Below are 22,586 nucleotides of genomic sequence, written 5' to 3'. Positions count from 1 at the left end.
ATAATAGCTAACAATGGACATGTCAAGTTGGTGAAGACCCCTGGTTCCAACTGGAGACTAATGGTAAATGCTCACCCCTGTGCATCATAACATGTGGAAGTGTTTAATAACATTCATAAATTCTACTTCTCTCTTTTCAAAGGGGTGAAAACTAGATTAGCCCTTTACAAAACCTGAAGATTAGACGGATCAGGGAGCAGCTTTCTCATCCTTCAAGGTGGATAGTTCAATTCAGCTCCACTGAGCCTTGTTTAATCTGTAACTACATCATTTCCAAAGATGCTTTTTAGAATCTACATGCTAGGAATCAAAGTTTTAACTAAGGCCAACAAAGTGTCATACTTATAGAGATAGGTTGGTAATTTTTGATAATGGAAAATGTTTCCCTCAAGAAGTCACAATGCAGCTGAGAATAGCTTACTTCAGATAACATTTTCTGTTACCAAAAACATTTACTTGTCTCAACTTTTTAGAATCTTTCCAAGGAGATAATATAATAGAATAACTTTTGGACATGCAAAAATGAACTGTCACTGTAGATGTTGGCGTAATAGTTGACTTTGAAGTTGCGAGAAATCTCTCCAAAAATGAGGGTCGACTTATATGCCATGTATAAAAGTGAACCACCGGTGTGGATGGTCACCATTTTGAAATGTCACCTGCATCCGATGCAAAGAATGGGCGTGTCTTAAACTCCCGCACATCTTTGCAACAAAGTCTTTATCGCCTTCTTGACCCTTTGCACCAAGTTACAAGGTACCAGTAAGTAAAACATGCATCTGTGGGTGAAAAATTGAGGCTGAACGCAAGAGTAGCATGTCGCGGCTGAAAAGGGCGGGGTGGGGGGGGTCAACTTATATGCCAGGTTGACTTATACATCGTGATTTACCGTATGTTGACAAAATGATCCCTACGAATCTCTTGCGTTTTGACATTATTACTTTAGAACCACTTAAGTCAATTCAACCTATTTTGCTGATTGTTATTGATGATACCAACAGCATTCTAAAGTTAGAAACCTGTTTAAAGTGAAGGCAAGTCTAGTCAAAATATAACCAGCTGCTTTAAAGCTAATAATGCTCAGTTCTCATGATCCAAGTATTGAAGGTGACAAGACCTGAACTGCAAACGATCCAAGGATTGACTGGTGCATGTTTTACCAACCTGGTATTGCACAAGTCCAGTGGAGCCCTCTAGGGATAAGCATAGTAAGATGATTCTAAAAGTAAAAATTACCAATCGGATTTATTTGCAGGTCAACCAGTCTGTTAATCCACCTTTGGGTTTTTAAGACAGCAACTCACATTTGTTTTCTTTTAAGAAGAACAGCATTTTCGCCTGGTGTCTGAATCAATTCAAGAAGGTTGTATTAAATTCAAAAGGAATTTATGAACTTAGTCCTGGAACAAATTCATTTATATTTGCATTTCAACAGACAAATTTATGATATGGACTTAGACATTAAACAGACATATCGTAATAAATTAGTAACAAACTAAAAGAAAGTTTAACAGAAAAATAAAAACAAAAAGGACACAGCTGTGTTATGGGGAAGTAAAAGAAAGAGAAATGTTACAAATGGGTGTGAAAGGATTAAAGAATTAAATCACTGCTAATATCAATAATGACAGGCTGCTTCACATCGGAGTTGGCTATGGAAAGGTTTAGGTGTGTGCACATTGAACTTTAGGTTATCTGTAACCAGCTGAGATGCACTAATTTAGAAAAAAAATGTTTGACATTTAATGGGTGCTGATACGACACAAACCAAGAGCGCGCTACAAACCAGATATCTTCATTTCCATTGACCTATGCTCTTAGCTCTTATGCGAAACTCGGACAAGAATGTGGAAACAGGAAATATGATCCACAGTTTATATGATTCTTGATCTCTCTTTATGGTATCCCAATAGTAACAGTACTGGCTTTACAACCAGATGGTCATGAGCTTAAGTCTTAAAATTGAGAGACTTTAATGTGCACACCATGTTTTTTCAAGGTTGCTAGGTGGAGCACCTCACAGCAGGGAGTATTCCACCTTTGAGTGCAATGAAAGTTGGTAGACAATACTTAAACAAACCTTCCATGAGCTAATCACTGTGAAAAAGCATATAGAAAATCATTTTTATATGTTGTAAAGACATGTCAATGTATAATTTTCTGGCAGGAGTGCTGAAAATTCAGGTATATGCTGCAGATGAACTTTTGGAAAATTGTATAAGCACACGACCAAATTTGCAATTTGTGCTTCTGTCAAGCAAAGCTCCCCAATGGGATTGCAAAGTCGGAAGGTTACCTCATAATGTCAAGCTGCCAAACAGTTTATAAGCTGCTGGTGTTCTTTTAAAGAAACACATCTAAGGTCTCTTTGCAGACTGCTCCAAAATCCTGCCTTCTACTGTTGTTGCTTCGCACTTGACCTTAGGAATTCTCTGAACAATCTGGGAGTGTCTGGTAACTTTATAAGGGAAGTTTCCGCCATAGCTTTTCATAGTTCACCAAGAAAGCTTTGTCTAGTATTAAATATTCCATGGCTACAGCTGAGACTACTAGTTAGGACAAACAATTGCCAATTAAAACTAAATAGAGAAACTTTAATTTATAAAGCACCTTTTCTTGACCCCAATATGTCCCAAAGTGTTTTACAGCCAGTGAAGTATTTTTTGAAGTGCAGTGACTGTTGTAATATAAGAAACCTGGCAGCCAATTTGCACACAGCAAGTACCCACCAACAGCAGCGTGATAATGACCAAATAATCTACTTACTTGTGATGTTGACTGAGGGATAATTCTTGGTCAGGACACTAGGGATAACTTCCCTGCTCTTTTTCTAAGAAGGACAGTGCAATTTTTTATATCCACTTGAGAGGCATATTGTTATGTGTCAGCCATGGCTCAGTTGGTAGCACTCTCACTTCAGAGTCAGAAGGTTGTTGGCTGACGTCCCCCTCCAAAGACCTGAGCACAAAAATCTAAGTCAAACTCCAGTACACTACTGAGGGTGCACTGCACTGCGTTGCCGGAGGTGCCATCTTTTGGATGAACTATTAAACTGAAGCCACACCTGCTTTCAGGTGGACATAAAAGATCCCATGGTACTATTTTGAAGAGCAGATGAGTTAACCCTGGTGTCCTGGTTAGCACTGAAAGATCAGCAACTCCACCATCAGAGGTGGGAGCTGCCAATATAGGTAGGTGAAAGAGAGGGTAATTCAAGATGGAGGCACCTTCTGAAGACTTTTTAAAAACCTTAAAAATTAAAGGAGGCCAAAGGTGCCAGACTGCCGTCGTGAAGGGGTGGCCAGTTGCAATCACAGCCATGGGGAGGGGTGGGGAGAGGGGCATTAAAAATGTTAGAGGGAACACTGGTCCAGTGACTACTGACTGGAATTTTCAGACATATTGAGGCCTGCCACTGCTTTACTGAAGACAGCAGGTAGCTCAGAGGGCCAGAAGGATACAAGCTTGAGAATGAAGCAATCAGGCCATACAAAGGTAATGGGCATGTTCCAGCGCATATTACCCAAGGGCCCCATAACTTTCACCGCCAAATGGAAAACTTTTCTTTGGCCCCGTGGTGAACCCAACAGCTGTGCACCAGACTGGGTTCCAGAAATGAGCTTTACAATTTGCATTCCTGAATGCCGCAGCCCCTTAACAGGCTCCTCATGGAGCTTAAGGGACCGTTAATTGGTGGCAAGTGGGTTTCCCGTTCCCTCCCACACCGCCAGCACTTTGAAAATTTCAAACTGTCCCAGTGAAGCCGAGGTCATGAGATGATCTCCAGCACCATGATTTTAAAATTGTGCCCGCACTGATCCCCACGAGCATTTGAAAATCTTGCCCCATGTCTTTTACATCTCAACATTGTTGACCCGACATTGCAACTCAAGAAAAGGCATGGGGCATACTTCCTCCATGGTACGTATAGTAACAGTCAACATTAGATACATAATCAAAAAATGCTGGAAAAACTCAGCAGGCCTAACAGCATCTATGGAGAGAAAGACAGAGTTAACGTTTTGAGTCCGTATGACTCTTCTTTACAGCTAGAAGTACTTAAAGTACTAAATTAGATACATAGTTCCTTTTACACCCGGTAACAGAAGAGCTTTCCAACTGTCTACTGTCGGGTAGGAACCTCTTATTTTATTTCTAGGAGGTATTTGGATTACTCTGATAAGAGTCTTTGAAAGCATTCTCAGTTATTTTCTGAGATGTCAAATATCTCCTTTACGGGGTTTCAATCTAATTTTGAACAACTTGTTATTGCAACCATTGTTTTTAATAATGTCGTTTTTTTTTATTTGGTGTTCAAATATGGCTTTAGTTGCTGTTACTCTTGTTCAGATTTAATCTAATGTTTTTGTTGAGGTCTGCTATCTCTGCATTGGCAGGTTGTGAATGGAGGTCTAGAGAGAGACACATGAAGCAGCAAGTCTCCTGAATGCCACACATAGAAGAGGCGAAGGTGGTGGGGGGAGGGGCGGTTTGGGAAAGGGGGGTTGTGACGCACAAGGGGCATTATGGTTTTATTAAGGTAGTGCTACAATCTAAGTGCCTTTTCGATTCAAGTTCTTTACATTTTGTTTTAAAACAACAAGAATGATTTCATGACCCTTTCCAGCGCTCTTACTTAGGGGATTATTTTTCTCCGTGCATTAATTTTAATACATGTTTTTAATGATAAACCTCAGAACACTAATATAAAAACGAGTGGCAGAAGATGTGGGAAAACAGTTCAGTCAATACGTAGGACCCGCAAATCAACCACCCAGCTATGGAAATATGAGTCACTAGGAACTGCAGCAGAACTTCATAAGAGCGCTGTGACTATCTAATACATAATGGAAGGTGAAGGACAGCCTAATGTGCAATGGTGGAGAGTCTATGGCTCATTTATGAACTCTTGCTTGCTGAGCTCCTTCCCTCTATAAATAACTTCTGCTTCGTCTTTATCAGCATAGGCCATAAAGTGGATCATGAACTTGAACTTGAACATTGACATTTGGGGCTGGGTTTTCATGGGGTCTGGGAGACCCCGTGGAGGGGTGAAAATGGTGGCCGAGACCCGATTCTGGGATCTCCACCCCATTCCTGGGATTTCCGAATTTCAGTAGGGCCTTTTAGGGTGTGCGTTGGGGGGGGGGGAGCATACCTTGGCATGAGGGGTGAGTGCTAGAGGCCCTTACTTTTTTTATTATGACTAGGACGAAGTCCCACAGCACCTGAGGTGAGCCTTCTAAGCAGCCTCCAAATGTTTTCTCAGGTTAGCTGGCCTGAATACAGCTTGCACCCCGCACCCCGCCCCCCCCCACCCCCCACCGGCCCCTGTCTTCCCTGGCACTTTCTCTTGAGGCGGGCAGGCTGAGCAGGGAATTTTATCCAACTCTTACTACCCACCTTGAGAATGAAAATCAAGCCTTAAGTGTTGCTTTTCAAGTTGCCATATGAAAAAAGAATGACAAATGAAACCTGAGTAAATGGAAACAAAACCAATATGTTCATTTATAGTTTAGCTCCTATCCTATAATGTGACAAGAATAATGAGCAAAGAATAATGCAAGGGAAAATTCATTAACACAGTAAAGAAGCATTATTGATTATCTATTAGCTTAGTAAGGGCAAGATGAAAGTGTGGCCTGAAAGATGTAGAGCATAAGAGGCATCTGATGCACAGCTCCAAACTACTTCTAAAAGTGGATCTATTGTACCAACCTGTAGCTGGTCACCATGAAAAATAATGCATGATAAGACTCAAGTTCAGTAGAGATGCCATGTGTGTCACAAGGTATGTGCTTGGCCAGTCAAAGTAACCACTGCCCTCAGTCTTTATGTCACAGGGATCATGTACGAATGCCAACACAGGAGTCACTGCTGCACTGTTAACTGCTACATTGGGAAGGTAACTGAAGTTCTGTTTCACACCCCATCCACCTTTATGATCATCATAGAGACCATTAACTTTAAAAAATAAATCCAAATTTCTCAAGGCTAATAAAAAGGAATTGCATGACAGGATTTCAAGTTTTAAGACTTTGACTGTAGCAGGCAAGCTAAAAGAAACAAAGGCTGAACATTATTTTGTAGGCAACTTATACTTTAAACTACAGAAAAGAATTTTCCACCTCAAATTTTACTACGACCAAAAATCATATGGTCATACTTCACACCGTGTCTTAAGTAATCACTGTATTCCCCCAGAACCCGTCCAAAGTGATTCTTAGCTCCTGAGGGTTTACTTCCATTCTTTTCCTTTCCCAGTCTGGTGACTTTGAACCCTCACAGTGAGGGTTTTCATGGAGATTAGCTCAAGCTAGATGACTCTTCCAGCCTTGATTTAAATCATCATGAATTTGGTCTTTTCAATCTGAGGGTATGCTCACCTGCATTCCTGCCTAGTGAACCAAAGAGATTTGCTGCTTCTAGCTGCTTTCTCTCACTCTCTCTCTTTCTCTCTCGCTCTCTCTCTCTCGGATCCTTGCAGACAGACACGCCTGTGAAATATATTTTAGGAAAACCTTGTAATTCGATCCTACAATGACTTCCTATGCACCCTTCTCCTCTCAAAGCCCACCTCCATGGCAACATGAATCACAAGGGCCTTGAATCCAGGTAGAAATTATGATTAGCTATCCTTTAGACCCCAACATTATCCTATCTTGAAATTAAATAAACAGTTAAAGTATAACTATTTACAAACCCTATATTCTTAACACCTTCCTGGGACTTTGGAGACTTACAGTCTTTCCACTGCAGCAACTCACCAAGGCTCCTTTGACAGCACCTTCCAAACCCATAACCTATACCACCTCAAATGACAAGGGCAACAAAAATGCCTGGGAATACCACCATCTGCAAGTTCCCCTCCAAGCCACACACCATCCTAACTTGGTTCTATAACACCATCCCTTCACTGTTGCTGGGTCAAAATCCTGGAACTCCCTTCCTTACAGCACTGTGGGTGTAACTACACTACATGGCCTGCAGATGTTTAAGATGGCTGCTTGCCACCATCTTCTCCAGGGCAATTAGGGATGGGCAATAAATACTGGCCTAGCCAGCAATGCTCTCACCCCGAGAAAGAATACAAAATAAAATGCTTCTAACCATTGTCTACAAGTTTGAACACCATGTACCTTCTTCCCAGTAAAATAACCTGGGCCCCTCTTTAATCTTTAGCAATCAAACCACCCAGCTTTGCGTCAGCAGAATTCAGAACAGATCACATGATGCCCTTCATTCCTCCATTTTGCCCTATATTAAAACGCAGTTCCAACACATGACTATCTTATAAAACCTTGCATTTGTAAAACTACATACAATTCAACAGAAATCAGCAGTTGAGGCAGTTACAATTTTATTAGGTAGATAATTACAAGACATTTTCTGAATGCATTATAGCATTTAGTGTGGCTACTAATAATCCTAAAGTACACCTAAATAAAAAGGACTATTATTCCATCAAGATTCATAAAACATGTTAACCCCATCAGAAAATAACGCACACTGATGCATGATTCCTGGGAAGTAAATATTATGCTTTCATCTTGAAGCAATCAACATAGTTCTTTGAAAGAGAAGGAAGGATGCATGACTGATTCAACAACAACTTGCATAAAAGAAGAAAGAAAGCACATATTAACCATCTGGACCATTCTACTTTTATTATTTATAACTATTTTGCTATTTCAGTATCTTGAAGTATCAATTAATTTGTAAGTAAATTTAGTAGCTTCAACCTACACACATTAAATTGCTTGTTCGCATTTTCTGTCTTTTAGGAGGCAGGGGAATGTGTTGGGCATATTTTGTGATCTTTAGCAAACAATGTTTTGGAATTAATTTTTAAGCCTGAGCATGTTACCAGGCTCTGGTTCCTAGGAGATTTTCTCGGTGTTGGAAACTGCAGGCAGGATTTTCCCTTCCGGGACTAAGTCCCGTGGCAGGAGTGGGGACGAGGAATGTTTCCTGTAGTGGAGGCCGCCAGGAATTTGTGTGGTATCGTGCGATCCCAGCCTCATTAATGATGCAGTCGGGGGTTTCTCGACGTTTTGCACGGCCGGGTGAGCTGGATGGCGCACACCCAGCCATCATATATGGGCACCACATTTAAAAGGTGCCCGGACATCACCCTACACCACACTAATTATGGAGATGGCCAGGAGAGGACAGAGAGCTCCTATCAGTGACACCTTCCTGGGCATCCTGCTCGACCAAGTGGAGGCCAGGAGGGATGCCCTCTATCCTCCGGATAGGAGGAGGAGACCGAGCAGATATATGAACCCTACATGGGAACAAATCTCCAGGGCAGCCAGTGCCCAGGGCCTCCAGTAGAGGACTGCCTGCAATGCCAAAAGAGGATGAATAACCTCATCTGCGCCGCCACGATAAGCGAACCCTCAACTGCTCACACTCACCTCAATGAATAGCACAGGGGATGTAGGCCTCAGTAGCACCATGATAAGGTGATGCCTCATAGTCCACCTACTCTGCAGGTGGAGAGGCCACTGTGGGTCCTTCACCTTTCCAAACACAGAGTACACGTGCTGTCTGGAGGGTGGGAGGAGGGTTGGTGGGCAAAGGGCTCAGGTGTTGAGGGCATCAGTAAACATCACTAATAACATGCCTCTCTGAGCCTTATCCTTATATCTACGTGGGCTCGCCGCTCTGGGGGGTGCTGCCCCAGAACCCTTCTGGACAACCTGCAGTGCATCACTCACAAGGCACACAATCCAGTGAGTTATTTGTAAGATTGGAAGCATGGGAAAGAAAGATGAAACCCAATTGCTCTCAACCCCATCTTCTCTCTTTGCACAGGAGAAGTTAAGGCGTAATAGAGGAGAGAGGGAGAAGATGGGAGAGGGCTGGCTGCATTTAAAAGAACTGACTGACTTGGAGCCCAGCTAACAGGGGTGAAGTGGGATAGATCCATTGGAGATAGGGAGATTGGCTTGTGGCCTCCATCCAGGAAGGATCCATGCATGTCATAGAAATCTAAGGGTCAAGGGTGCCTCCATGTTGGAGGCAACTCATACTGTCACTCGCTCTCTCCTCTCTCACTTACAGGTGCCACCAGGAAGAGGGCAAGGCCTGAAAGTGAGAAAGCCCTGCCCAGCATGCACACAAGCCCAGAGAGAAGCGAGGACATTGCTGATGAATAAAATGCACCTGTAGAAGCGTCACAGCAGACTCCTGCACCTGCAGAGACACACACCTCGGTAGGTATTAGCTCTAGTTTAAGAAGGGTCTCACATTCTGGTGGTCACTGCATGGACATCTGTCTGCAGCTGGAGGAGACGGGGACAACCAAGCTGACCAGCCCTTGGAGGAGCGCTGAGGAAGAGGCATCTGCGAGGTTCATGCCTGATGATGGGCCTCAGGAATCAGCCTTCCAAGTGATGCTGGAGAGGCAGCAAGAGGTGGGGAAACATGAGGCAGAGATGTCGGAGGCCCTCAACACGGGGGCATGTGAGGTAGAGGAGACCATCTGCCTGCTGGCTGATGAAGAGGTGCCAACCTGTGCACACATCAAGGTCTCCATAGGGAGGATGGTGGACTCCATGGAGAACCTGGTCCAGCAGATCTGCACTCCATTGCTGTAGCCATGGGTGTGCTTCTGCAGTGGCTACACGAGAGGGGTATGGGGCACCTTGATCTCCCTCCAGGCACCCCTTCCCCTCAATTCGTCAGGCAGGGGCTTTTAGGCACCCAAAAGGAGGAGACATGGCTATTGAACACCCCTGGGATCTCCGTTCAGGACTCACTGAGGGTGCAAGGCCCTTTGGGATCCCCTTTGCCTGTGACCCCTTCAGCCTCATCCTCTGTAACTGCAGGGGGAACAGCTGCCCCGCAGCAGGGCAGCCAAAGTGAGCTGTGGCTCTCCAGGCCACAGGTCTCCAGAGGACGGCTGCCAAGGTCAGCCAAGGCAACAGGGCAAACAGCTCAGCAGACTGCCTCCACCCCTGCTGCAGATGTGGTAGGGAAAGAAAAGTTAAGAAGTCCTGAATTCACAAGTGGTTACATGGGTGTACTATGATTGCTACATATATCAAACTTTCGTAAACATAGTTCACTTGCACTTTAATCATGTCTGATGTGGTTTATTTGGGATAGTCCTTAAGCCTGTATGCAGCCCCCATGCCCCCCAGCGACATCTTCTGCAGGACACCCCATGTCCCCTGGAATCAGGCATCGGCAGGGAGGCAAAGTTCTTTGCCAGGGCCCTTGGAATCCATGTGCATGAAGACTCCCATGCACACTGAGCCTTTGCCCCTCACACTCTCATCTGTCCGAAGGCCCTAGCATTATAAATACAACATGCTGGGTTCCTCCTCAGTTGTCCAGTTGAGATGACCTGCACCCCCGATGACACAATTCCCACGCAACATCTCGAGATCTCCACCATAAGACTCTGCATAGTTGTGAGCAGCCATGGTGGTAGTAACATTTGAAGTTGAATCTAATATCCATCACCCACACCCTGCCCCCGATAACCCTGCTGGGAGATCCAGACCCTGGGGGAAGTTGCTGCTGGGAGATCCAGACCCTGGGGAAGTTGCTGCTGGGAGATCCAGGTCCTGGGGGAAGTTGCTGCTGGGAGATCCAGGGTCTGGGGGAAGTTGCTGCTGGTAGGTCCAGACCCTGGGGGAAGTTGCTGCTGGGAGGTCCAGACCCTGGGGAAGTTGCTGCTGGGAGATCCAGGCTCTGGGGGAAGTTGCTGCTGGTAGGTCCAGACCCTGGGGGAAGTTGCTGCTGGGATATCCAGACCCTGGGGGTAGTTGCTGTGTTGAGAACAGCCACCTCCTGGAAGCTGCTGTGCAGAGAAAATCCACGTAGTTGATGCTCCACCCGCCCAGTGCTGCGTGTGGTGTTCCAGCGTCTGGTCGCTGCAGGCCCCCACCTTCTCCTCATCCCCGCAAGCTGCCCCAGGCCTTCTGAAGGCGAGTACCAGCTTTTACATGCAACATTGGCCCAGACATGTTCTGGAGATCGATGTGACTTCTCGCTGGCGGTGCGGACAATTGGGCAGGGGGTGGGGAGGGGTGCGATCAGGCCTTCATCTGCATCCCATTAGCAAGATGCAAACCAGTTTCACACTGGCCCCTTGTCGGAATGGTGAGCTGCCATGGTGGCTGGGAACGGGAGATCCGGCCATCATTTTATGATGGTGGGAAACCAATTTTTCTGTTCCCGCCATGTAGTCCCCTCTCGTCCGCCTGCCATTAAGTCCACCGCCGTGGGGGTGGTGGGGGGGGGTTGAAAATTCTGCCCTTCCTTTTTAAAATGAACACAAGGCAAAGACACTGGGAAGTAACCTAAACTATTAAATTATGGCATATTCCCTTGAATGATAGGCCTGCTGACTCAACATCTACAAAAAGAGAAACATTAAAGTGGCCAAGGGGCTAATTCCAGAAAATCCAACAAAAAGTCAAACAATCAAGCAAGAACTAATGAAAGGGAAGTTATATCAATAGTGATATTGACATTCTTAGCGCATATTAGCAATTTGGTGAATGATGCCAATGTGATGGATGTTCTATATCTCGATTTTCAGAAGACATTTAATAAGATGTCTTACAATAGATCTACAGTTAAAATAAAGCTCCTGAGATACAGTACAAAGTTGTAAATTGGATAACAAATGAGCTCATTATTAGGAAAGAAAGGGTAATGTTCAATGGGAGTTGTCTGATTGGCACAGCAGTAACCGTGAAGTCTATACGGAACAATGTGCATTGGGAATTGAGCAGTTTGACCGAATTGGCCATCATAACCTTATTGGAAGTCCTTTTTGTGCTGTATATCTGGGGTTTGACTGACCTTCTCTCAAAATTGCAGGAGTCGATAAGGAGAACTTCTGTCAAAATTCCTAGAGGTACGGTTTGAGATTATAAATTTTCCTTGAAGATATTAAAAATAGAGAGTGGAACTTTCAAAGGCCATTTGCCAACAGTAAGCCTTCCATATAAGCCATTGGAAAACCACAAGTACTGCCTGTAACATTTTCGTCATTAACACTCTGACTGGTGCATGGCCTCAGGATGTTCTGCCCAGAATGTTTACATTTGCTGATAATATAAAATTGTTGAAAAACAGAATGTTAGGAAGAAAAGGGATAGAATTCAAAGAAATCTGTGACGATCTAGCAGGTGAATTATAACAACAGCTTGCATTTATATTCTGCCTTTAATGTAATCAAATGTCCCAAGGTTCTTCACAGGATTGTTATCAGACAAAACATGACACCGAGGCACAAAAGGAGGTATTAGGACAGGTGACCAAAAGCTTGGTCAAAGAACTATGTTTTAAGGACTGACTTAAGGGAGGGAGTTAGGGATCAAGATGGAGAGATTTATGGAAGGAACTCCAGAAATTAGGGCTTAGGTTGTCAATGATGCGGCAATGGAAATTAGAGATGGGCAGGAGGACTGCTGAGATCCTGGAGGGTTGTAGGGCTGGAGGAGGTTATAGAGATGTAAAAGGAGAGACCATTGAGGGATTTGAACGCAAGGATGAGAATTTTACATTTGAGGTATTTCCAGACTGGGAGCCAATGTGGCTAAGCAAGCACAGGGTGAATGGGACTTGGTGGAGCTTAGAATTCAGGCAGCAGAGTTTGAGCTGAAGTTTACAGAGGGCAGAAGGTGGGAAGATGGCCAAAGGAGCATTGAAAGTTCTAGCTGGAGGTAGCAAAGACATGGATGAGGGTTTCAGCAGCCAATGGGATAAAAGTGAAGATAGAAGTAGGCAGAAAGTGCTGGAAAATCTCTGCAGGTCTGGCAGCATCTGTGGAGAGAGAAAGCGAGTTAATATTTTGAGTCAATGTGACCCTTATTCATAACACTCTTTTCCGTTCCGGAGAAGAATCATATTAGACATGAAATGTTAACTCTGAGCAGAATCGTCTCAGGAATCGACAAAGTATGACATCGGGTGGGGAAAGTGGCATTTGACCCGCTGACGGCAATGGCGGCTTTTTCCACTGTATCGTGTGGCACTTTGTTTCAAAAATGCAGAGGCACGGGTATCACATTGGATCGCCAGTGCAGCAGCCTCTGATTCACCTGCCTTACCGTGACCTCAGGCCCTCAGTAATCCGGGCACCATATTTAAAGGCTGCCCCTGCACAGGGATCAGAAGCTTCTGGAAAATCATGGCTACCAAAGGGAGGAAACATGCTGCCCCCAAATTTAATGATGTCCCCCTCGAGCGCCTACTCAGTGGAGGCCCGCTACAAAGTCCTCTACCCTTGCTCTGGGCAAAGACCAGCAAGCAAGGTCACCAATCCAGCATGGGAGGCGGTGGCAGCGGTGGTCAGCGCCAACGCCCTGCAAAAGTGGACAGCCACCCAGTGCCGCAAGAGGATGAATGATCTCCTCTGTTCCACCAGGGTAAGTCAGTGTTCTCTTCATTCTTAACTCTTACACTCTCAAACCCATCGCACAACCACAGGGATCTCACTCACTGCCAGTTAAAGGGACATCGCCATTCACTCTCTCACACACACCTTCATCTGCCCTGTGGATTGTGTCCTCATCCCGCCCATGGCACCACTCAGCACCCACTCATGCCAGGCATCCTTCTCATGTGGCCTGGCAGGTGTCCTGCTTACACTCTCCCCACCTGTATTCATGCAGGACAAGCTGGCACATAACAAAAGGGAAAGGTCGCAGACTGGTGGAGGAATGCCTGATGTCAAGATCCTCACGGACTTTGAAATTTGAGTCATCCAGCTGGCCGGTGACAATCTGGACCTTTCCTGTGCTGATGGTGAAGTCAGCGGTGCTCAACCAAGTGAGGATCCAGCAGTGCAACATCCATCAGACAACCATGCTGTGAGTGAGATCCCCTATTCTGCAGTTCCCTGCCATGCACTAATTATCCCTTCCTTCTCTCGCAGGCACATCTAGGAAGCAGCCGAGGGAGTCCATGAGCCAGGTCCTTGACTCCAGCCCCGAGGATACCACAAAAGAGGAATCCGCAGATACCGACATTGAAGACGCATCAATGTGCTCATCCACATCCCCCACCAGCGCAGAGACACACACCTCAGTAGGACCTAGTTCTAGAGTAGCCTCGGGATCACAATCTGGTGAGCACATTGCACTGTCTGATCCATAGCAGGCGGCGGCAGGAGCTTCCCGGGTTTCCGGCATTCAGAGGACTGCTGGAGGCCAGAAATCTACTTAGTCGGAGTCAGATGAGGAGCCGCTGGACTGGTTCATATTTCAGTTGCTGCAGCTGCAAAGGTAAGCTCGGGAACATCAGGAAGGGATGTCTGCTGCACTCCTCAGGTTGCAAGGCATGATGGAGGAGTCCGTCCGCCTTCAGTCTGAGGTGATAGCATCAGCATGCCATCACATTGAGGTCAACACTGGTAGGATAGCAGCTGCTATGGAGGCCTTGGTCTAGGACATTGGTCCTGCACTGTTGCAGGAGCTGCACTCCATCGCTGAGGCACTTGCAGGCACCCATCAATGTCAAAGCGAGAATGGGGTGGGGCATCTTGAGCTCGCTCCTGCTGCCCCTTCCTCCCAAGGAGTCATCCAGGTGTCCTCAGGCACCCATAGGGAGGAGGATCAGCAGGTGCACACCCCGGGGGCCATCCACCCAGGTGACTCTGGGAGTGTCTTGCCCATCCGAATCCCCTCTTCCTGTGACCCCAGCAGCTCCAGCTCCACAGGCTGAGGAGGGCGCTACTGCCACACAGCAGGACCCCAAAAGCAGGCCGGGGTCTTCCAGGTCTCGGCCCTCCAGAGGACACCCACCAAAGGCATCACAGACAACAGGGTGTAGCAGTCTGCAGGCTGCCTCCACCTTCGCTGTGGATGTCGGTACAGCACCAAAACATAGCTTCAGGGTTAGAAAGGTCAAGAAGATTTAGTTGCATATTAGGAAATAGAGATAGTTTAAGTAAGTTATATTGGTATTTGTAGGTGTTAGGAATGAGTATTAGCTTTAAAATTTAAGTTCAATTTGTATTTCTGTATCTGTGTGTTAAGAAAGGTCAAATTGAGTTTTAGTTTCACTTTAATTCCTAATGAGGTTTCTTAGGACTGTTGCAGCTAAGGTAAACCAAAAATGGTGGAAGAATTGGGCTGTTGCCTAGCAACAGGGACCCAGAGAGGCAGGTCTCTCCCACAGACACACACAGAAAAACTATAGAAACAGCAGTTTCAAGTTCAGTTTGAAGCCAAGATCTCAGAGAGACTGGACACAGAGAGGGAGCTGCAGCTTTCCCAAAAGAGCCAAAAGGTCCCAAGGCCAAAGGGGCGAGACAGAAACAGGGGAAAGTCCCAAGAAGACCTTCTAATCAAAGGAAGGGCAGGAAACTGGGAAAGGTCCTGTTAAATGAAGTTAAGAGTGAAGGGCAGAGAGAAAGGCTCCAAGCTTCGGATTTGAAGAGACAAAAGCTGCAGAGAGCAGATTTAAAGCGAGAACAGCTTGCAGGAGGCAAGAAGGTCCAAAGAAACAACTGAAGGTCTTAACTCTTTTCTATGGGCGTGTGAAGCAGTGGTACTGCTGATGGCTGAGTTGATGAGAGAGAGTGTGGAAGACAGCTTGAATGCATGTGGCGACCCAGGGAAGAGGAACATCGGAAGGAGAGTTCGAAACCCTGGAGGTGAACCCTTGTGGAAGGCGTCTGAGAGAAAACGTCGGATTGGGAGAAGATTCCAAGGCGAGGTCTTGGGGAGTGGAAATTGGAAACCCTCGTGTGAAAGATGGATGCAGTTAGATCGGTTGGCTCATGGTTTGACAAGCATCTGTGGGGAGTTGAGGAGAGATCCATAGCATCTGATTGAAGTGGCATCTGTCACTTTGTTTCAGAGTGTGGTGTGTCTGACCATAGGGTGCCTATTAGTTTACATGGACTGTGAATTTACTGTGAACATTAGAGTATAAGATAGCTTTTGTAACTTGTGTTATCCTTACAAATCTGTATACATCTGTAAAGGCATAGTTGTGGGTGAAGGAATATTGTAATACAGTTAATATTTTCTTATGAATAAATGTTTTATTCTTTTGTTAAATGTTCATCACCTGACTCCTGTGACTCTGTTCAGTATCTACACTCCATGATTCTAAAGGAACAATTAAAAGTTAGGATCTGTCAAGCTGGGTTCCACTCTGGGATCAGGCTTGCCCAGGGGTAACCTCAGCTGGGATCATAATATGCACAACATGGGCATGGGCGTTAATCACTTGTACTTAATGTTAATGGCCATTGTAAATACACTGCCAAGAATGTCTCCTTTTCTATGGTTCCTTGTTATGTTGAACAGTGTTCGTGTCAATCAGACGTGAAACCTTGTTTCCTGTACATAATGAAGGCTATTGTCACAGTCCAGGGCCTCTCCCCTGTGCAGTCTGTAACCTTCTGAGCACAGTGATTGTCCAGCTTCAAAGTCACTGTCCGGATTAGTGAAGCCTGCACCTCAATGTGGCTTGTGTTTGCTGCAAGAATCTTGTACCCAACAGTCACTGGGTTCCATGATGTTCTCTGTGTGCTCTCAGCACCTTAGAGGCAGGGCTGCCCCCCCCCATCTCGACACCATTCCTGACAGCTGAAGCTGTGGTGCTGAAGGGAACAGGTGATGAAGCCTGTCAAAGGATCAAGTTGTCTTAAAGTGCATGTGGCTGCTGTATCCTGGCAGCATCTCCATGATATGAGCCTCTTCACAGAGCGTATGTGTACTGCCCTCAGCCAGACAGGTGTCAGACATTCCCAGATACAATGTAAAAATCTCAGGAGTGTCCTCACTGCATCTCGTCATCATCCTCCTGGAATCTTGTGGCAATGAGGACCTCATGACCACGCCTGCCTCATCTGGCCAATGCAATGGCCTCATCGCCTGCACCCTCACCTTACAAGACCTCATCACCCTCATCCCCTTTGACTTCCTCCTCATCGGAGGAGACATGCAGCTCTTGCATCTCCTCATCATCCAGGTCTTCCGCCCTTGCATCGCCAGGTTGTGTAGCATTCAGCAAGCCACTATGATGTATGACACCCTCTGGGGAGTGTACTCCAGTGCTCCACCAGACCTGTCTAGGCACCAGAACCTCATTTACAGGATACCAGTGGTGTACTCAACCAAACTCCAGGTTGCAGCATGAACCTCGTTGTAACTTCTCTCACCAGAAGTCTGAGGCCGCTACACGGGCCTCATCAGCCACATCCTTTGTGGATAGTCCTTGACTTCAGGGGACAACCCTGAATCCTGTGTGGTCCCTGGAAGATGTCAGGAGTCTGAGACCTGCTGAGGATGTACGAGTCATGGACACTTCCGGGGTATCTTGCACACACCTGCATCATCTGTTTGTTATGGTCACAGACCAGCTGAACGTTGAGAGAGTGGCAGCCTTTGTGGTTCACATACTGGACTACTTGTTGCCAGGGAGATTTAAGAACCATGTGAGTGTAGTCGTTGGCACCCTGCACCTGTGGGAATCCGGAAATCTGAGCAACTCTCAGCGTTCTTGCTTCCTGGTTTCCTGATCCCTGTTGAAATTGACAAAGTTGTGTACCTTGGCAAAGAGGGTGTCCGTGACCTCCTGGATACATTTGTGGGTGGAGGCTTGCGAGATCCCACAAAGGTCCCCACTGGAGCCCTGGAAGGAGCCACTGCTGTAGAAACTGAGCACGGAGGTAACTTTAACTGCCAATGGCAGTGGATGTCCTCTGGGTCTGTGTTTGGCGCATAATCCTGCCAAAGGTGGCATATGTGTGTGACCAATTCCCTGGACATGCGCAGGTGTCAGCGACACCGGTTCTCGCTCATCTGCAGGTAGCACATGCGCCGTCTGTAGACCCTGGGTCTAGCGATGCACCTATGAATGACGGCCCTGAGGGGTTCATCCTCTGCGTGTGGAGGAGGCCGGCCCTTGGTCTTCAGGGTTTTGCTCCACCATTTGGCGAGCCAGGTACCTCCATCATAATCTCCTCCTTCTTCTCTCCTGCCCATAAGCAATCAGGCAGACAGCGAGATCACCAGACTCCCTGTTCCTGATGGTCTCCTCACTGCACTATCAAAGAGAGAGCTGCAAGGGTCAGCAATTGTCTCCTAAGGACCGCTCTTGGTCATGTCTTCACCTGCAGCTGCCTCTCAAGGCCCCTTAACGCATGCCGGAGAGTCCATGCCACCACATGATGTGCAGTGTTTAGTCTGCATGATGGTTCACCATGACCACACCCAGCACCGCCCCACACCACATGACTGAATGGCGCCAGCTTCAGCCACTCGACTGCATCGTGAACTCTCATCTCAGGTACAGGCATTTTCCCAACCTGGACTCAAGGCTTCGCAGTTTGCTTGGACCATGAAGGTGACTTTTCAATGTCAACCGAAACACAGTGCAATGGACTAGGAGCGCACCCGCTCCCCCCACCACCGTCAGTGTTCAATGGCCACCTTTCCCAACAGGATCCTCAGGCTTGCCCAGTCGCGCAATGGCTCTGCAGCACCATTGCACTCATTCGAGTTTGGAGTGTGCGCGTGAGGGGTTAACAGTAGAGGAGCAACCATTGGCACTATGAGGAATTAGTGCTGCTCGAATGGGCACAATTGCTTGACTAGCCTGACTCCAAGCATGTCAATTGAGCTCAAGCTAAACACTCTCAGCTGAGGTTCAGTGCTCATCTTTGACATGTTTTGCCATTAGCCTGGCCATTCTGATCCACCCCCAACCCACCACATGCGTATGTGCTTAAACTTCAATCGGCATTGCCATGAACCCCTGGTCCTGTTGCCCTTGCCCCGAGTTTCCCTTCTCCCCTTCCCCCTTTGCACTGTTGCCCTTGCCCCAAGGTTGACTTCTCACCCTTCTCCCTTTGCACTGTCGCCCTTGTCCCTTGTAGCCACAGTATTTATATGGCAAGTCCAATTCAGTTTCTGGTCAAAGGTAACCCCCCAGAATGTTGATAGTGGGGGATTCAGTGATGGTAATGCCATTGAACATCAAGGGGTGATGGTTAAATTCTCTCTTGTTGGAGATGGTCATTGACTGGTACTTATGTGGCGCAAATGTCACTTGCCACTTGTCAGCCCAAGCTCGGATATTGTCCATGTCTTGCTGCATTTGGACATGGATTGCTTCAGTATCTGAGGAGTCAGGAATGGTGCTGAACATTGTGCAATCATCAGCGAACATTTCCTTGTGATGGAAGGATGGTCATTGATGAAGCAACTGAAGATGGTTGGGCTGAGGACATTACCCTGAGGAGCTTCTGCAGTGATGTCCTGGAGCTGAAATGACTGACCTCCAACAACCACAACCATCTTCCTTTATGCTAGGTATGACTCCAACCAGTGGAGAGTTTTCCCCTGAACCCCATTGACTCCAGTTTTGCTGGGGCTCCTTGATGCCACACCTGATCAAATGTGGCCTTGATGTCAAGGGCAGTCACTCTCACACCACCTCAGGAGTTCAACCCTTTTGTCCATGTTTGAGCCAAGGCTGTAATGAGGTCAGGAGCTGACTGGCTCTGCTGGAATCCAAACTGGGCCTCAGTGAGTAGGTTATTGCTAAGCAAGTGCTGCTTGGTAGCATTGTTGATGATTCCTTCCATCACTTTGCTGATGATTGAGGTTAGATTGATGGGGCGGTAATTGGCTGGGTTGGATTTGTCCTCTTTTTACGTACAAGACATACCTGGGCAATTTTCCATATAGTCAGGTAGATGCCAGTGTTGTAAACTGTTTTGAGTAAATCAAATAAACTAAATTAACAAAATTGGGGACAAATTAAAAAGCAGCCCCTTAAAAGGAAACTGCAAAAACAAAGACAAAATTTAAAAGAAACTTACAAACATTAAACCAAAATGGGATTAAGAGGGTCAATAAACCACCCCAGTCCCCGCGGTGCCCAACAAGCATGGAAGATCTCGACAATGCCGGCAAACACCGTGTGCTCCCTCTCCAGGGACACCCAGCCATGAACATAGCAGTGGAAAAGGGGCAAACAGTCAGGTCAGATGACCCCCTCGATCGCCCGCCACCTGGACCTGTTAATGGCCAACTTGGCCAGGCCCAGGAGCAGGTTCACGAGGAGGTCCTCCGCCCTCCCGTCCCCCTCTACACTGGGTGCCCATAGATCAGGAGTGTGGGACTGAAGTGCAAACAAAACAACTGTAAAAGGTTTTTCAAGTAACTAAAAACGTGGTGCAGCCTACACCAACTTACATACGCATGGTCCACGGACTCCACAAGGCCACAAAAAACGCAGGCATCTTGGGAGTCCATGAACCGACACATCCTGTGGCTGTATGGGACGCCTGCATGCAACACCCTCTACCCCAGGTCCCCGATGGAAAATGGGAGGAGATCCCTTTAGAGGGTCCACCACTGGGAACCTCCACTACCGGACAGCAACAAGTCACGCCAGGGTGTGTCCGGGCGGCGAGCGAGGGCAAGGAAGTGAATGGTGTCCAGCAGCAGCCCATACAGGAAACGCCTCCGCGCCATGCTTAAAGGGCACAGAGGGCATTTCCACGAGGCGACTCAGTTTGGGGGGCACCTGCTCCTGAGGCAGGGTTCGGGGTTTGGGACCAATGTGGAATTCCGCCGAACAGGGTTACGGTCAGACTGAAGACCACCATACACCTGCACCACCTCGAGACCCAGAGCACGGCCATCCTAAGGTCTTGAATGGCATTGACTGCGAGCTGGATGTCCACCAGTGCACATGCGCCAACTCCTGGGGAATAATCCAGCACACTCCTCCACCACCCAGCACATCTCTGGTCCTGGTCACCCCCGGCAGCCACAGCCCTCCTCTCCGCCAGCCGCTCAAAAGGGGGGAGGTGTGGATTAGTTGTATTGGAACAGCTTGGCTAGACGTGCGGCAAGTTCTGGAGCACAGGCCTTCAGTATAATTGCCGGAATATTGTCAGAGCCCATAGCCTTTGCACAATCCAGTGCCTTCAGCCATTCCTTGATATCATGTGGAGTGAATTGAATTGGCTGAAGACTGACATCTGTAACGCTGCGGACCTCCAGAGGAGAAGATTATAGCAAATGCTTCAGCCTTATCTTTTGCACTGATGTGCTGGGCTCCCCCATCATTGAGGATGGGGGCATTTGTGGAGCCTCCTCCTCCAGTGTATTGTTTAATTGTCCACCCCCATTCACGACTGGATGTGGCAGTCTGCAGAGCTTAGATCTGATCCGTTGGTTGAGGGATCATTGAGCCCTGTCTATCACTTGCTGTTTATGCTGTTTGGTATGCAAGTAGTCCTGTGTTATCGCTTCACCAGGTTGACACCTCATTTTTAGGTATGCCTGGTGCTGCTCCTGGCATGCCCTCCTACTCCCTTCATGGAACCATCGTTGATCCCCTGGCTTGGTGGTAATGGTAGATTTGCAAGGGAGATATGCCGGGCCATGAGCTTACAGATTGTGTTCTGCTGCTGCTGATGGCCCACAGCACCTCATGGATTCCCAGTCCCAGAGTTGCTGGATCTGTTTGAAATTTATCCCATTCAGCACAGTGGTAGTGCCACACAACACGATGGAGGGTATCCTCAACGGTACTTCATTTCCACAAAGACACTCCTACTGATACTGTCATGGACTGATGCATTTGCTGCAGGCAGGTTGGTGAGGATAAGGTAGAGGAGAAGGAGTAAAAGTGGAGATGACAATGGTAGACTATCTTAAACAGATGAGAAAACTTAAGTGATAAGGTGAGTCCTGATGCTCCTTCTGACTGTCACAGAAAAGTTGTTCAAATGATGATCCTCCTCATGCTATACTCCATGTTGTACTGCCAACATAAGGCCACTCTCAAGGGATATCCACGTCCAGGCATTTTAAATGGCAAAGATTGCAGGGAACAGCAAGCTACAATTATGTGGGATTCTCCATCTGAAGGAATTTGTAAAGCCCTTTCTAATCAAGCCTGTGAAAATACCCCTTGAAAACCTTAATGGTCCGCTCAATGATCACCCTTGTAAGGACATGTGCCCTGTTGTACTGCTCAGTTGTTGTTCTTGCATTCTTTGTGGTGTTATTCTCAATGGCAGCAAAGAGTATGGCTTTTTATTCATAAGCTATGACCAAATTCCTTGAAGATCTCAGGAAATACAGGATCCCTTAGATAGATGCATCATCTCAACTTTCAGCAAATCTTGTATTGTTATAAAAGGTTCTTTGTATGCTTTTTATACATGAGCTCAATGTTCAGCAAACAGTAGCCCTTTCTGTTAAGTTTAGTTGGTTAACAGTTGGAACTCAGAATGGTATGTTAGTGCCATCTATTGCATCCTTCACTCTCAAGAGCCCTGCAGCATGATAGAACTCATGGCCTTATCTTGGTATCACGTTAAACTAAAAGAATTTCCCAGATCTCAACAAATGTGTGTCAGTGATTTGATGAATGATGCCCAGATGGTCCCTGGCTGATACTGCACAGACCTCCAATGGATGTTTGAAATGAGCCTGTGGCATAAAAGTTGAGTATGGTCAATTCTTTCGTAGCCATAAGTGGAGTGCATCGGCAGGTGATTGTGGTAATAGTAGCTGATACGATTTGCTGACCTATAAATTAATTAGATGAGGTAATATCTATAGGGCAATACC

Source organism: Cetorhinus maximus, chromosome 18, assembly GCF_964194155.1.
Source record: "Cetorhinus maximus chromosome 18, sCetMax3.hap1.1, whole genome shotgun sequence".
In the NCBI taxonomy this organism is placed as follows: domain Eukaryota; kingdom Metazoa; phylum Chordata; class Chondrichthyes; order Lamniformes; family Cetorhinidae; genus Cetorhinus; species Cetorhinus maximus.
Note: the sequence above shows the minus strand (reverse complement) of the source record.